This window comes from Scyliorhinus torazame, chromosome 24 (genome assembly GCF_047496885.1).
Source record: "Scyliorhinus torazame isolate Kashiwa2021f chromosome 24, sScyTor2.1, whole genome shotgun sequence".
Taxonomy (NCBI): Eukaryota; Metazoa; Chordata; class Chondrichthyes; order Carcharhiniformes; family Scyliorhinidae; genus Scyliorhinus; species Scyliorhinus torazame.
In genome coordinates this window covers 35029165-35044590 of record NC_092730.1, presented here as the reverse complement: position 1 = coordinate 35044590, position 15426 = coordinate 35029165, and the positions used below count along the sequence as shown (strand labels likewise).

Sequence of the window (15426 nt, the reverse complement as noted above, 5' to 3'; positions counted from 1 at the left end):
AGCAAAGAGGCTCAGAGATCATTACTGACTCGGGGGGAGTTCAGGGAGAATCGGGGGCTGTTTGCAAGAGGCGCAGCGGAGCACGATCTTGTTCCGGGACTTGGAGTGAGTGGGGGGGAAGGGAGAGCTCTTTCTGGGCCTGGCTTATTTGTCTGATTCTGGGTTAGGATTCGTGGAGTATTTTCTTTCTTTTACTGAAAGAATGCATTGATCTATCATTGGTCTCATCTGACCCTAACTTACATGAAATTTGTTTTCTTCTTCCTAGTTCAACAGATGAAAAGATGAGTTCCAATTTGATTATGATGATTCCTCAGCAACGTGAATGTGCAGCCGTCTCCTTCTAACTGACTGTAAGTACAATATTAATGCAACATTGCAGAGACACAGACACAACATCAGCTCCACCGTCACAGAGCAGAAGCAGTCAGATTCGCAGAGACCTCAAGTCCCAGATGAACATGTCCAATCCAACAGTCCTCATTATCCAATTGAAGAAATTCAAGTAAATCTGGACTTCTGGAGAAAATGTAAATATTATTTACAGATACACGAGAGGACAGGTGGCATAATTTTTCACAATTCACCCCTACTCTCTCATGGAATGTTGGATCAACTTTTGACAACAGCGTTTCATCTGTAAAGTAATCAGTATAGTATTAATTAGGCTATAGATTCAGCAATCAATGTGCAAGTATCCATTGGCACTTTTTTGTAACTTTCTTAGTTTAAAATATATCAGAAGCAAAACACTTGAATGAGGCATTAACAGAAAAATGATACATTGAAATAGTTCTCCAAAGGGACACTTATCAAATTGTAAGGCCATCCTTCATTCTCACAAGTTGTGAACCTTTGATACAAGTGGAAGGTCGGATAGTACAGCTTATTGAAAAGGGCCGAATTAATCATAAACTTCTACCGAGACACCTCCCAAAACAAAATATTAAATTCCAATCCAAATATCTCACACAATCTCAGATATAATGGTACAGTGTCATTCTCATGAAACAGACATGGAAATAGATCATTTAACATATCAATGTTATCACTAAAAGTAATAATGGAGGATCAATACTGAACAGAATGTTCACCCTTAACTCACAAAACAGATATTGACAAGTAAAGAAAACACAGTAAAATCTTGCACATCAGAGAGGTGGACAGACTGAGATTACCTGTCCTATCGTGTATCTGTAAATAATATTACAGATAGAGATTAAACCCAGAATCCCATAACAGAGACAGACAGCTACAAATGCAAGCACAGAGACAGAGTGTTAGTGAGTCAAATTAAGTTTCCCCCTAACACTTGACCCATAACTGAGACAGACAGCTACCGTGGAAAACACACTCACACATTCAGACACCAACAACTGAGCAAGAAGCAGTAAAATATGCCATATATCATAAATAGACAGTGAGGGTAAAACACACACTCGCGTTTTCTCATGCACATGCTCACTGACAAGTAACTCAGCAGGAAGCACTTTTATGCAGTGTATATCACAGGGACTCTCACACCAATAACTGAGCATTAAGCAGTAAAATATGTCATATATCGCACACAGAAACAGAGAGGTTTATACACACTCACTCACACTCTGTCTCTCATACACTCTCACACACACCCATGCACTGTCTCTCCCACACACTCACAAATCAATAACTGAGCAGTAATCAAGAATATATTAATTGTATATCACAGAGAGACTGTGAGGTTAATACACACTCACTCACACTCTCTCTCACACACACACACACTCTCCCTCTGATACACACACCAGTCACTGAGCAGTAATCAATTAAATATGTGATATATACCACAGAGATACAGTGAGGGTAAAACATGCACTCACTCTCTCACTCACACTCTCTCACTCAGTCACACAGCAGTAACTGAGCAGTAAGCTGTAAAATATGTGTTATGCATCATGGACAGTGAGGGTAAAGCGCACACACTCACATATTTTAACTCTCACACACACTCACACTCTCTCTCTCACACTCTTGTTCCTTCTCTCACAGACTCTCTCTCACACACACACACATACACACCAGTCATTGAGCAGTAAGCAGTTAAATATGCGTTTTATATCGCAGAGGGACAGTGGGGGTAAAACACACATTCGCACACCAGTAACTGAGCAGTAAAATATGTGTTTTTTATCACCGAGACAATGAAGGTAAAACACACACACTCACGCAGACTATTTCTCACACTCAGACACTCCCAAACACACAGTGGCACATTCTCTCACACACACACTCTCATATTCACATACTCTCATATTCACACACTCTCACAACAGTAACTGAGCAGTGAGCAGTAAAATATGCATCATATATCACAGAGACAGTGATGGTCAAATAGATTCTCACTCTCTCTCTCACACACTCACCACACACCCCAGTAACTGAGCAGCAACAGCAAAATATGTGTTATATATCAAAGAGAGACAATGAGGGTTAAATACACATAGGCTCACTCGCTCGCACACCCACTCTCTCTCACGCTCGCCCACTCTCTCACACACACACCCACACTCTCTCATGCGTGCCCACTCTCTCTCGCGCACACCCGCTCCCTCTCGCGCGCACCCGCTCCCTCTCGAGCGCACCCGCTCCCTCTCGCGCGCACCCGCTCCCTCTCGCGCGCACCCGCACCCTCTCGCGCGCACCCGCACCCTCTCGCGCGCACCCGCCCTCTCTCGCGCGCGCACCCGCCCTCTCTCGCGCGCGCACCCGCCCTCTCTCGCGCGCACCCGCCCTCTCTCGCGCGCGCACCCGCCCTCTCTCGCGCGCGCACCCGCCCTCTCTCGCGCGCGCACCCGCCCTCTCTCGCGCGCGCCCCGCCCTCTCTCGCGCGCGCCCGCCCTCTCTCGCGCGCGCCCGCCCTCTCTCGCGCGCGCCCGCCCTCTCTCGCGCGCGCCCGCCCTCTCTCGCGCGCGCCCGCCCTCTCTCGCGCGCGCCCGCCCTCTCTCGCGCGCGCCCGCCCTCTCTCGCGCGCGCCCGCCCTCTCTCGCGCGCGCCCGCCCTCTCTCGCGCGCGCCCGCCCTCTCTCGCGCGCGCCCGCCCTCTCTCGCGCGCGCCCGCCCTCTCTCGCGCGCGCCCGCCCTCTCTCGCGCGCGCCCGCCCTCTCTCGCGCGCGCCCGCCCTCTCTCGCGCGCGCCCGCCCTCTCTCGCGCGCGCCCGCCCTCTCTCGCGCGCGCCCGCCCTCTCTCGCGCGCGCCCGCCCTCTCTCGCGCGCGCCCGCCCTCTCTCGCGCGCGCCCGCCCTCTCTCGCGCGCGCCCGCCCTCTCTCGCGCGCGCCCGCCCTCTCTCGCGCGCGCCCGCCCTCTCTCGCGCGCGCCCCGCCCTCTCTCGCGCGCGCCCGCCCTCTCTCGCGCGCGCCCGCCCTCTCTCGCGCGCGCCCGCCCTCTCTCGCGCGCGCCCGCCCTCTCTCGCGCGCGCCCGCCCTCTCTCGCGCGCGCCCGCCCTCTCTCGCGCGCGCCCGCCCTCTCTCGCGCGCGCGCCCGCCCTCTCTCGCGCGCGCCCGCCCTCTCTCGCGCGCGCCCGCCCTCTCTCGCGCGCGCGCCGCCCTCTCTCGCGCGCGCGCCCGCCCTCTCTCGCGCGCGCCCGCCCTCTCTCGCGCGCGCCCGCCCTCTCTCGCGCGCGCCCGCCCTCTCTCGCGCGCGCCCGCCCTCTCTCGCGCGCGCCCGCCCTCTCTCGCGCGCGCCCGCCCTCTCTCGCGCGCGCCCGCCCTCTCTCGCGCGCGCCCCGCCCTCTCTCGCGCGCGCCCCGCCCTCTCTCGCGCGCGCCCGCCCTCTCTCGCGCGCGCCCGCCCTCTCTCGCGCGCGCCCGCCCTCTCTCGCGCGCGCCCGCCCTCTCTCGCGCGCGCCCGCCCTCTCTCGCGCGCGCCCGCCCTCTCTCGCGCGCGCCCGCCCTCTCTCGCGCGCGCCCGCCCTCTCTCGCGCGCGCCCGCCCTCTCTCGCGCGCGCCCGCCCTCTCTCGCGCGCGCCCGCCCTCTCTCGCGCGCGCCCCGCCCTCTCTCGCGCGCGCCCGCCCTCTCTCGCGCGCGCCCGCCCTCTCTCGCGCGCGCCCGCCCTCTCTCGCGCGCGCCCGCCCTCTCTCGCGCGCGCCCGCCCTCTCTCGCGCGCGCCCGCCCTCTCTCGCGCGCGCCCCGCCCTCTCTCGCGCGCGCCCGCCCTCTCTCGCGCGCGCCCGCCCTCTCTCGCGCGCGCCCCGCCCTCTCTCGCGCGCGCCCGCCCTCTCTCGCGCGCGCCCGCCCTCTCTCGCGCGCGCCCCGCCCTCTCTCGCGCGCGCCCGCCCTCTCTCGCGCGCGCCCGCCCTCTCTCGCGCGCGCCCGCCCTCTCTCGCGCGCGCCCGCCCTCTCCCGCGCGCGCCCGCCCTCTCCCGCGCGCGCCCGCCCTCTCCCGCGCGCGCCCGCCCTCTCCCGCGCGCGCCCGCCCTCTCCCGCGCGCGCCCGCCCTCTCCCGCGCGCGCCCGCCCTCTCCCGCGCGCGCCCGCCCTCTCTCGCGCGCGCCCGCCCTCTCTCGCGCGCGCCCGCCCTCTCTCGCGCGCGCCCGCCCTCTCTCGCGCGCGCCCGCCCTCTCTCGCGCGCGCCCGCCCTCTCTCGCGCGCGCCCGCCCTCTCTCGCGCGCGCCCGCCCTCTCTCGCGCGCGCCCGCCCTCTCTCGCGCGCGCCCGCCCTCTCTCGCGCGCGCCCGCCCTCTCTCGCGCGCGCCCGCCCTCTCTCGCGCGCGCCCGCCCTCTCTCGCGCGCGCCCCGCCCTCTCTCGCGCGCGCCCGCCCTCTCTCGCGCGCGCCCGCCCTCTCTCGCGCGCGCCCGCCCTCTCTCGCGCGCGCCCCGCCCTCTCTCGCGCGCGCCCGCCCTCTCTCGCGCGCGCCCGCCCTCTCTCGCGCGCGCCCGCCCTCTCTCGCGCGCGCCCGCCCTCTCTCGCGCGCGCCCGCCCTCTCTCGCGCGCGCCCGCCCTCTCTCGCGCGCGCACGCCCTCTCTCGCGCGCGCCCGCCCTCTCTCGCGCGCGCACGCCCACTCTCTCTCACACACGCACGCCCACTCTCTCTCACACACGCACGCCCACTCTCTCTCACACACGCACGCCCACTCTCTCTCACACACGCACGCCCACTCTCTCTCACACACGCACGCCCACTCTCTCTCACACACGCACGCCCACTCTCTCTCACACACGCACGCCCACTCTCTCTCACACACGCACGCCCACTCCCCTCTTGCACACACACCAACTCTCTCTCACGCACACCCACTCTCAAACATATCAGTAACTGAGCAGCATAAACTAATATATGCCTTATGTATCACAGAGACAATGAGGAGAAAAATTCTTGGAAGTGCAGGGTCGGATTAGGACAAGTCAGCATGGATTTAGTAAGGGGAGGTCGTGCCTCGCAAACCTGTTAGAGTTCTTTGAAGAGATAACAAATAGGTTAGACCAAGGAGAGCCAATGGATGTTATCTATCTTGACTTCCAAAAGGCCTTAGATAAGGTGCCTCACGGGAGACTGCTGAGTAAAATAAATGCCCATGGTATTCGAGGCAAGGTACTAACATGGATTGACGATTGGCTGTCAGGCAGAAGGCAGAGAGTTGAGATAAAAGGTTCTTTTTCGGAATGGCAACCAGTGACGAGTGGTGTCCCGCAGGGTTCAGTGTTGGGGCCACAGCTGTTTTCTTTATATATTAACGATCTAGATGACGGGACTGGGGGCATTCTGGCTAAGTTTGCCGATAATACAAAGATAGGTGGAGGGGAGGTAGTATGGAGGAGGTGGGGAGGCTGCAGAAAGATTTAGACAGTTTAGGAGAGTGGTCCAAGAAATGGCTGATGAAATTCAATGTGGGCAAGTGCGAGGTCTTGCACTTTGGAAAAAAGAATAGAGGCATGGACTATTTTCTAAACGGTGACAAAATTCATAATGCTGAAGTGCAAAGGGACTTGGGAGTCCTGGTCCAGGATTCGCTAAAGGTAAACTTGCAGGTTGAGTCCGTAATTAAGAAAGCAAATGCAATGTTGTCATTCATGCAAATGCAATGTCGTCTTTTAAAATCTTTCCTACTTCAAGACTGTGACAAAAACAACTTTACACCTTGGTTTCGATAAAACTAACTTTGTCTTTATTGACCAAAGTCTGCATGCAGATGGCTACAGGTTAGAGAGAGAGAGAGCTGTTAAGGTAAACCTGCTCATTCTTTCTCAAGCTCGCAAAGACATGGAGAAAACGTTCAATATTTATACAAAAGCTGTATCATTTTACAAAAACAGACCTTGTTCAAAAATGTCAATACAGTCATAACTTCTGATCAAACATGTTGTCATGGAAAGACCCTGACTCGGCTTATTTGCAGTATTTTGTCTTTAGAGGGTTTAAGACGTGGTCCTATTTTGTTTTTACCTCTGCCCTCATGATGCCTTGACGCAGATGAACCTAGGACATGAGGAGGTTGTGTTATTAGGACATTCCTAGATCGTGGCTTTGTTACCAGGTTTTAATAAGGTCAGGCACTATTTTCCCTCTTCTGGCCTTGTATGATACAATTATGTGGATTCTTAGCTTTGTCTAGTTTGTCAGGGTCTGATCTTGGCACTTAGCTGACACAGCTGTCCTACACTTGGTTACATAAATTGGCTATTTTTCCCATCATGCTATTGCTGAGTTCGTACACTTTCACATCAAGAGGCTTGGAATATAAAAGCAGGGATGTACTTCTGAAGCTTTATAAAGCATTAGTTAGGCCCCATTTAGAATACTGTGAGCAATTTTGGGCCCCACACCTCAGGAAGGACATACTGGCACTGGAGCGGGTCCAGCGGAGATTCACACGGATGATCCCAGGAATGGTAGGCCTAACATACGATGAACGTCTGAGGATCCTGGGATTATATTCATTGGAGTTTAGGAGGTTGAGGGGAGATCTAATAGAAACTTACAAGATAATGAATGGCTTAGATAGGGTGGACGTAGGGAAGTTGTTTCCATTAGCAGGGGAGACTAGGACCCGGGGGCACAGCCTTAGAATAAAAGGGAGTCACTTTAGAACAGAGGTGAGGAGAAATGTCTTCAGTGGAATTCATTGCCACAGAGGGCGGTGGAGGCCGGGACGTTGAGTGTCTTTAAGACAGAAGTTGATCAATTCTTGATTTCTCGAGGAATTAAGGGCTAAGGAGAGAGAGCGGGTAAATGGAGTTGAAATCAGCCATGATTGAATGGTGGAGTGGACTCGATGGGCCGAATGGCCTTACTTCCGCTCCTATGTCTTATGGTCTTAAAACTGACACCCACACGCACTCTTCTGCTCACACTCTCTCTCTCACACACACACACCGTTAACTGAATATTACAAGGTTTTAGACATCACTGAGAATCTCACACACTCTCTCACTCACGCACACACTCATAAACCATTAACTGAGCAGTAAGCAGTAAAATATATGTTATGTACCATAGAGTGACAGTGAGGATAAAGCACCCACTCATACACACACACTCTCTCACACACACCAGTGAGCATCATATATCACGGAGAAACAATGAGGGCAAATCACACCTTCACACTCTCCATACAGGCACTATCTCTCACACACACTCATGCTCTCTCACACACCAGTCACTGAGCAGTAAGCAGTTAAATATGCATTGTATGTCTCAGGGGGACAGTGAGGGTAAAACACACTCTCGCCACTCTCACATACTCACACACTCCAGCAACTGAGCAGTGAGCAGCAAAATATGTTGTATATGATAGACAGACAGTCAGGGTAAAACACACACTCGCACACTCTCCAACACCTGTTACTAAGCAGTAAAATATGTTATATATCACAGAGATGATGTGGAGATGCTGCCGTTGGACTACGGTGAGCACAGTAAGAAGTCTTACAACACCAGGTTAAAGTCCAAAAGGTTTGTTTCGAAGCACCACCTGTGGGACTTGAACCTGGTGTTGTTAGAACATAGAACAGTACAGCACAGAACAGGCCCTTCGGCCCTCGATGTTGTGCCGGGCTTTGTCCGAAACCAAGATCAAACTATCCCACTCCCTGTCATTCTGGTGTGCTCCATGTGCCTATCCAATAACCGCTTGAAAGTTCCTAAATGTCCGACTCCACTATCACAGCAGGCAGTCCATTCCACACTCTAACCACTCTCTGAGTAAAGAAACTACCTCGGACATCCCTCCTATATCTCCCACCCCAAACCTTATAGTTATGCCCCCTTGTAACAGCTACATCCTCCCGAGGAAATAGTCTCAGAACGTCCGCTCTATCTATCCCCCTCATCATCTTATAAACCTCTATTAAGTCGCCTCTCATCCTCCTTCACTCCTATGAGAAAAGCTCTAGATCCATCAACCTTTCCTCATAAGACCTACCCTCCAATCCAGGCAGTATCCTGGTAAATCTCCTCTGCACCCTTTCCAATACTTCCACATCCTTCCAATAATAAGGTGACCAGAACTGCATACAATACTCCAAATGTGGTCTCATCAGGGTCGTGTAAATTGCAGCATAACCCCACGGCTCTTAAACACAAGCCCCTGTTAATAAACACTAACACGCTATAGATCTTCTTCACGGCTCTGTCCACTTGAGTGGCAACCTTCAGAGATCTGTGGACATGAACCCCAAGATCTCTCTGTTCCTCCACATTCCTCTGAACCCTGCCGTTGACCCTGTAATCCGCATTCAAATTTGTCCGACCAAAATGAATCACCTCGCACTTATCAGGGGTTAAACTCCATCTGCCATTTTGCGGCCCAGCTCTGCATCTTATCAATGTCTCTTTGCAGCCTACAACAGCCCTCCTCCTCATCCACTACTCCATCAATCTTGGTGTCATCAGCAAATTTACTGACCCACCCTTCAGCCCCCTCCTCCAAGTCATTGATAAAAATCACAAATAGCAGAGGACCCAGCACTGCTCCCTGTGGTACACCGCTGGTAACTGGTCTCCAGTCTGAAAATTTTCCATCCACCACCACCCTCTGTCTTCTATGTGATAGCCAGTTACTTATCGAATTGGCCAAATTTCCCTCGATCCCATACCTCCTTACTTTCTTCATGAGCTGACCATGGGGAACCTCATCAAAAACCTTACTGAAATCCATGTATAGTACATCAACTGCTCTACTTTCATCTGCACACTTCGCTCCTCAAAGAATTCAATCAAATTTGTGAGGCAAGACCCTTCACGAATCCTTGTTGACAATCCCGGATTAAGCTGCATCTTTCCACATGGTCATTAAACCTATCCCTCAGGACCCTTTCTACTAACCTACCGACCACCGAAGTAAGACTAACCGGCCTATAATTACTAGGGTCATTCCTATTGCCTTTTTTGAACAGAGGAACAACATTCGCCACTCTCCGGTCCTCTGGCACTATCCCCGTGGACAGTGAGGACCCAAAGATCAAAGGACCCAAAGATCAAAGCCAAAGGCTCTGCAATCTCATCCCATGCCTCCTAAAGAAACCGAGGATATTTCCCATCTGGCTCAGGGGACATGTTGCCTCTCAGATTTTTCAAAATTCCTCATAAATCTTCCCTCAGAACATCTACCTCCTCCAGCCTACCCGCCTGTCTGACACACTCATCCTCAAAAACATAGCCCCTCTCTTTGGTGAACACTGAAGAAAAGTATTCATTCAACGCCTCCTGTCTCTTCTGATGCCACACAGAAGTTTCCACTACTGTCCTTGACCGGCCCTAACCTGACCCTGGTCATTCTTTTATTTCTCACATAAGAGGAAAAAGCCTTGGGGTTTTCATTGATCCGACCCGCCAAGGACTTCTCATGCCCCCTCCTCGCTCTCCTAAGCCCTTTTTTAAGCTCATTCCTTGCTACTTTCTAACCCTCAAGCGACCCTACTGAACCTTGTTTTCTCATCCTTACATACGCTTCCTTTTTCCTCTTGACATGACATTCAACCTCTTTTGTGAACCATGGTCCCCTCTCACAGCCATTTGCTCCCTGCCAGACAGGGACATGCCTATCAAGGACACGCAGTATTTGTTCCTTGACCAAGCTCCACTTTTCATTTGTGCTTTTCCCTGACAGTTTCTGTTCCCATCTAATGCTTCCGAATTCTTGCCTAATCGCATCATCATTACCCCTCCCACAATTATTATTATTTTTAAAAAAATAATTTTTAATAAAGGTTTTCATAAAATATCAATAACAAAATGAAAAAGAAACCCAACAGGGTTAAGTACAAAACACAGTCCAGAAAAACAACCCTCCATATCCCCCTCCCGCCCTGTACATAAATAATAAATTAACATTGACACCCTGACTTAATACAACAAGTATATCCAACCCCTCAGACCCTCCAGTGTAAATAACAAAACCAAAAAAATAAAGTGAACCCCCCCCCCCCCCCCGCCCGAGTTGCTGCTGCCATTAACCAATGTCTCCCGCTCTGCCAGGAAGTCTAAGAACGGTTGCCACTGCCTAAAGAACCCTTGTGCCGACCCTCTCAAGGCGAATTTCACCCTCTCCAACTTAATAAACCCCGCTATATCGTTGATCCAGGATTCCACGCTTGGCCGCCTCGCATCCTTCCACTGAAGAAGAATCCTTCGCCGGGCTATCAGGGATGCAAAGGCCAGAATTCCGGCCTCTTTCGCCTCCTCTGCCCCCAAATTTTGAGGGCAGCCACCACCACCGGGCTCGTGGTATACCTCCTTGGAGGGAGCGGCAGCGGTGCCGTTGCCAGCGCCCCCAGTCTCGTACCCACACAAGATGCCGTCTCCAGCCTCTTCCATGCGGCCCCCTCCCCCTCCATCACCGACTTGCGCACCATCGTCGCATTGGCGGCCCAGTAGTATCCACAGAGGTTGGGCATCACCAGTGCCCCCCTATCTCTCCTCCGCTCCAGGAACACCCTTCTCACCCTCGGGGTCCGTCGCGCCCACACAAACCCCATTATACTCCTGTTAACCCGCCTGAAAAAGCCTTCGGGATAAACACGGCGAGGCACTGGAACAGGAACAAAAACCTTGGGAGCACCGTCATTTTGATTGACTGCACCCTACCCGCCAAGGACAGCGGCAACGCGTCCCACCTCTTGAACTCCTCCTCCATTTGCTCCACCAGCCTTGTAAGGTTAAGCCTATGCAGGGCCCCCCAGCTCCTGGCCACCTGGACTCCCAGATACATGAAGCTCCTCTCCGCCTTTTATAGTGGGAGCTCGCCAATCCCCCTCTCCTGGTCCCCTGGATGAACTACGAACAGCTCGCTCTTCCCCATGTTGAGGATGTACCCCGAGAAGTCCCTGAATTCCCTAAGAATCCTCATTACTTCTGGCATTCCTCCCACCGGGTCCATCACATACAGCAGCAGGTCGTCCGCATAAAGTGACACCCTATGCTCCTCCCCACCACGCACCAACCCCCTCCAGTTCCTTGACTCCCTCAGTGCCACAGCCAGGGCTTCAATCGCCAGTGCGAAGAGCAGGGGGGATAGGGGACACCCCTGTCTCATCCCTCGGTGCAACGGAAAGTACCCTGACCTCTTCCTGTTTGTGGCCACACTCTCCATCGGGACCTCATACAACAGCCTAACCCACCTGACAAACCCCTCCCCAAACCCAAACCTCTTCAGCACCTCCCACAGATACCCCCACTCTACCCTATCGAAGGCTTTCTCAGCGTCCATCGCTACCACTATTTCCGCCTCCCACTCCCTCGCCGGCATCATGGTAACGTTCAAAAGCCTCCGCACATTCGCGTTCAACTGCCTCCCCTTCACAAACCCCATCTGGTCTTCATGGATGATCTGCGGCACACAATCCTCAAGGCTAAGACCTACGCCAGCACCTTGGCATCTACATTTCGCAAGGAAATCGGTCTGTAAGACCCACACTGCAGGGGATCCTTGCCCGCTTCAGGATCAAGGAGACCAGTGCCCGGGACATCGTCGGGGGCAAAGCCCCCTCCTCCCTTGCCTCATTGAAGGTCCTAACTAACAGCGGGCCCAACAGGTCCAGATATGTTTTCAAGAATTGGACCGGGAAACCGTCCGGCCCCGGTTCCTACCTTGCCTGCATGCTTCCTATCCCTTTGATCAGCTCCTCCAGCCCAATTGGGGCCCCAAATCCCGCCACCAGTCCCTCTTCCACCTTTGGAAACCTCAATTGGTCCAGGAAGCGGCCCATCCCTCCCTCCTCCCGTGGGCTCAGATCGGTACAATTCCTCGTAGAAGTCCCTGAAGACCCCATTGATGCCCGCTCCACTCCCCCCCCCCCCCCCCCCCCCCCCCACTGTCCTTAACTTAGCTGCGTCCTGCTTCTGAAGCTGATGTGCCAGCATCCGGCTTGCCTTTTCCCCATACTCGTAAATCGCCCCCTGGGCCTTCCTCCACGGCACCTCCGCCTTCCTGGTGGTCACCAGGTTGAATTTGGCCTGGAGGCTGCGCCTCTTCCTCAACAATCCTTCCTCGGGCTCCTCCGCATACCTCCTGTCTCCCCTCACCACCGCCTTCAGTGCCTCCCATAGCATCCCCACTCGGACCTCCCCGTTGGCGGGAGGTACCTCTCTATACTTCCAGGTACCTCTCTATACTTCCTCGGACCCACTCGCTCACCTCCTCGTCCGCCAACAGCCCCACCTCCGAGCGCCACAGCGGGCGCTGGTACCTCTCCTCCCCCATCTCCAAGTCCACCCAATTCGGGGCGTGGTCCTAAATGGCTATTGCCGAATACTGAGTATCCTCTACTCTCGCTATCAACGCCCAACTCAAGATGAAAAAGTCGATTCGGGAATAACCCTTATGGACATGTGAGAAGAATGAAAAATCCCTCGCCCCCGGCCTTGCAAATCCCCAAGGGTCCACCCCTCCCATCTGGTCCATAAACCCCCCTCAGCACTCTAGCCGCCGCCGGCTTCCTACCCGTCCTAGACCTGGAGCGATCCAGTGTCGGGTCCAGCACCGTGTTAAAGTCTCCCCCCATTATCAGGCCCCCCACTTCCAAGTCTGGGATCCGACCCAACATACGCCGCATAAAACCCGCATCGTCCCAGTTTGGGGCATACACATTGACCAGTACCACCCTCTCTCCCTGCAACTTACCACTTACCATCATGTACCTGCCGCCATTATCTGCCACAATGCTTGACGCCTCAAACGACACCTTCCTTCCCTCCAAGATCGCCACCCCTCGATTTTTGGCATGCAGCCCCGAGTGAAACACCTGACCTACCCACCCTTTCCTCAATCTTACTTGGTCTGCCACCTTCAGGTGTGTCTCCTGAAGCATAACCACATCCGCCTTGAGCCCCTTCAGGTGTGCGAACATGCGGGCCTGCTTAATCGGCCCATTCAGTCCCCTTACATTCCAGGTTATCAGCCGGATCAGGGGGCTACCCGCCCCCCTCTCCCGCCGACTAGTCATGGCCCCTCCTTGGCCAGCCACGTGCCCACACCCCACACCCGGCCCGTTCCCCACAGCGGCATACCCCCGTCTAGTCCCCCCCCCACCCCCACTCTCTCCAGCTCCTCCTTGACCATAGCAGCAGCTCGATTTCCCCCCCCACTCAACCCCCCTCCCCCGGTTAGGACCCATCCTAGCTGATTTACTCCCCCCATTGCACTTCTGCAAGTCAGCTGTCTCCTGCTGACCCCGGCCACTCCCGCCTCTCCTTCGACTCCTCCCATTGTGTGGCACACCCTCCTCTCCCATCCCCATCCATAGGCTCTCCCCCTCCCCCTTCTGTTCTAAGCGCGGGAAACAACCCTCGCTTCCCCGCCCCGGCCCCGCCCCCTCCAGTCTTCAGCGTGGGAAAAAGCCCGCGCTTTCCACCTACCAGGCCCCGCCACCTCTGACGCTGCTCCTTTTACAGGCCCTGTCCCCTCACCCCTGACTCGGGCCTCCCCCTCCCCCGCAAGGCCCCATCTCATCTTCAAGAGCCCCCCCCGACCAACCCAACCAAAACAGTGCCCAACCCGCCCCAGCCACCTTCTCCGACCCAAAAGAGAAAAAACACAAAGAAAAAGAAACCCGGAGCAATACAAAAGCCCCCCCCTCGAAACAAAAATAAACATAGCATATCAACCATAGTCCCCAATCGCCCGTCCCGACCCTCAATCTGTGTCCAACTTCTCGGCCTGAACAAAGGCCCACACCTCCTCCGGAGACTCAAAATAGTGGTGCCGGTCCTTGTAGGTAACCCACAGTCGCTCCGGCTGTAACATGCCAAACTTCACCCCCTTCCTGTGCAGCACCGCCTTCGCTCGATTGTACCCGGCCCTCCTCTTCGCCACCTCCGCTCTCCAGTCCTGATATATCCGAACCTCCACGTTCTCCCACCTGCTGCTCCTCTCCTTCTTGGCCCACCTGAACACACACTCCCGATCGACGAACCGATGGAACCTCACCAGCACCGCCCGCGGAGGCTCGTTAGCCTTGGGCCTCCTCGCCTGCACTCGATGGGCCCCTTCCAGCTCCAGGGGCTCCTGGAAGGACCCCGCTCCCATCAGCGAGTTCAACATGGTGACCACATAGGCCCCCACGTCCGGCCCTTCTGGGAGGCCCAGAATCCGCAGATTCGTCCACCTCGACCGATTCTCCATCTCCTCGAACCGCTCCTGCCATTTCTTGTGGAGCGCCTCGTGCGCCTCCACCTTTCCTGCCAGGCCTAAGATCTCATCCTCATTGTCAGAGATCTTTTGTCGAGCCTCGCGGATCGCCACTCCCTGGGCCGTCTGTGTCTCCAGCAGCTTATCAATAGAAGCCTTCATCGTCTCTAGCAGGTCCGTTTTATTCTCTCTGAAGCAGCGCTGGATACCCTCCTGCTGCTCTTCCGCCCACTGCATCCACGCTGCCTGGTCTCCGCCCGCCGCCATTTTGTCCTTCTTCCCTCGCACCTTCTTCGGGTCCACCACCACCTTTTCTTTCACCCCGCTCCTAGTTGAAGCCATATACTGACGGGGAGCTGTTGTAGACTCCTTCCCACACCGGGAAACGTCGAAAAAGTGCCGTTGGGGGCATTGAAAAGAGCCCAAAAGTCCATTTTAGCGGGAGCCGCCGAATGTGCAACTTAGCTCCGCATAGCCGCAACCGGAAGTTCCCCCCTCCCCCAATTATAAACCTTGCCCTGCCGTATGGCCCTATCCCTCTCCAGCAAGACTTCTTGCTGTTTTCACAGAGGGACAGTGAGGGTACAACACATGCTCACACGCGCTCTCCCCACACACACACTCTCTCTCACACACACGCCAGTTACTGAGCAGTGAAATATGTTATTTTTGATAGACAGACAGTGAGGATAAAACACTCACACACCTGTGACTGAGCAGTAAAATATGTTATATATCACAGAGAGACAATGAAGGTAAAACACACACTCTCTCCCCCCACACACTCACACTCCTGCAGACTATTTCTCACACTCACACACTCCCTCAC

At 55.0% G+C, this 15426-nt stretch overlaps 1 long non-coding RNA gene across 1 annotated transcript in view; it reads left to right on the top strand.

Moving 5' to 3' along the window:
• The first annotated feature begins 269 nt into the window (after positions 1 to 269).
• The window catches only part of LOC140400002 (uncharacterized), a 131795-nt gene continuing 116638 nt past the window's right edge, over positions 270 to 15426 (top strand). Inside the window, exon 1 of the long non-coding RNA XR_011937953.1 lies at positions 270 to 353. This is a non-coding gene — a long non-coding RNA (uncharacterized lncRNA). The remainder of the gene's footprint in view (positions 354 to 15426) is intronic.